The sequence below is a fragment of the Pinus tabuliformis genome, chromosome J (genome assembly GCF_031772625.1).
Source record: "Pinus tabuliformis cultivar Carrire ecotype Pingquan chromosome J, CPIR1, whole genome shotgun sequence".
In the NCBI taxonomy this organism is placed as follows: Eukaryota; Viridiplantae; Streptophyta; class Pinopsida; order Pinales; family Pinaceae; genus Pinus; species Pinus tabuliformis.
In genome coordinates this window covers 1,261,592,848-1,261,594,730 of record NC_142295.1, presented here as the reverse complement: position 1 = coordinate 1,261,594,730, position 1,883 = coordinate 1,261,592,848, and the positions used below count along the sequence as shown (strand labels likewise).

Sequence of the window (1,883 nt, the reverse complement as noted above, 5' to 3'; positions counted from 1 at the left end):
AGTTATGGTCAATGAAACTTGATTTTACTCCACGCTATGAAATTAATGTTTGCCGTATGCAGGTTTGGAGCAGCTTCGGACAATCAACGGATGAAAAAGGTGGAGCAGATCGAACGACGGACAGAGATATCGGGAGATCATTTTCTGCAGAGCTTTATGTCCCGAGAATGTCAGACATGGTGACGTAAGGGGACAGCGACGCATCAACTCCAAATTTTCTCGGGCTCAAATATACGGAAAGTCCTTTTACCGGAAAGTGGCCCGAGAACTTTCAGGCAGGATTGGTGAACGGTTTCTGGCGGTTTTGGGTGAGAACGTCTGTGTTGAAATTAGATTTCAACAAAACTGAGCCTCAACCTGAGCGTAGTATGATTCAGTGAAAGAAGTGAACCTATGATAGAAACTCATTTCAATAAATTTTTCCAGCACGATTTTAAAAGAAAAACACAATGCTTATAATGGAAATGGGGACTCAAATAAAAAAAAAAAGGGTTCCCACGTAAACCTACATATAAACATTATCCAAGTAAATTCGGTCCTCAGATTTGTTCGAGGGACACTTGAGAGGACTCCCTGGAATGACGTTTTGAGGATCATTTAAAATGAGAAATTGCCAATCCATACCCAATTTCATAAAGCAATTCAGTGATAACAAGGAACTTTAATAAAGAACATAACAAGATTCTCCAATGCATTAATAGGAATCAATCTTCATAAAGAAACTGTTAGCGACAAGTCTCGCTTAAATATTTACAACCAGAACCTAGAAATTAAATTACATTCATCTGCTATGTAACCCCAGGAACGGAACAAGGGGTTGCCACCATTCGACTACAAAGATCGCGCATGGCCCCTTCCTCATTCCAACCAGAAACCCAAACGGGAAAAAGAAAACTGTTTATAACAAACCATCATGCGAGCCAGAAGTTATCAATGAAAAACAAAACCCGCACACTCGGATGCCTTGTTCTTGCTGGCGCATGGTTGAGGATAGGTCTGCATGCCACACCCACTGTCCATTTGGGGAAGACCTAAACTAGAGACCTGGGGTTAATGCTCTTTCATGTTATGTAACTATAAAAAAATGAATGCTCAAAGTAAATCCACAACCTTAACCACGCACCCTCAGTACTTACCCAAGACCACGAGAGTGAAGCAGGAACGGGTCAGCGACAGAGCCTCCAGGCATGGGGTAGAGGCGGAACCTGCAAGAAAAGAGACATCGTTAGCAGATTACCAGTATCCAGTGTAAATCAATTTGAATGTAAGAAAAAGCGAGAACCAAATTCTAACTCAGATCTTGACTCTGTCGACTGAACCTCACCTGTTCGCGGCAGCAGCTTACAGCCTCGATACAAGTTTGACTTAGGAAAGTTTGTATGGGAAACCTTCCCCCTTCACACAGTAGAAAGTTTGCGATGGTTGCAGAGAGAAGATGCAGAAAGATCCTGAGCACAACGTCCTGAATGAAACCCAGTGAATGAACAAGGGAAGCAATTGAACGTCGAATAGAGAGGGTTTACCCTTGGAGTAGGAGACAACATCACATACATCGCCGACTCCGTGTGGGGCATTGGACCATAAGTGGCAGAAGATTAGGGCGAGCGCCAACAACGGGCAGCCATCTAGCCAGGAGGTCGTCCAAACAAACCCGAGAAATGTTTCATAAAAGTGAGATACAGAGGATCGATACATAATCCAAAATGTCATTACTGTCGAGTCCATTGTAAATACATTTAATAATGATACGGTGCAGCAGCGAAGCAACATTCAAACTTTTGCACGGAGTTTGAATAAATAATTCCATATATCATATCAATACGATAGTGTAATGACAAGTGGGTTAATATAGATTATTTACTTTATCGTTTTTATTTTTATTT

The 1,883-nt window shown here is 41.7% G+C and overlaps 1 long non-coding RNA gene across 1 annotated transcript; it reads right to left on the bottom strand.

Annotated features, from left to right (window-relative positions):
• Positions 1-918: 918 nt before the first annotated feature.
• On the bottom strand, positions 919-1,558 carry LOC149231823 (uncharacterized). The gene is made up of 3 exons (XR_016247481.1): positions 1,325-1,558; positions 1,137-1,205; positions 919-1,036 (listed from the first exon to the last, which is right to left on the bottom strand). It is a non-coding gene; the product is annotated as an uncharacterized LOC149231823 (long non-coding RNA).
• Between the last annotated feature and the right edge of the window lie 325 nt (positions 1,559-1,883).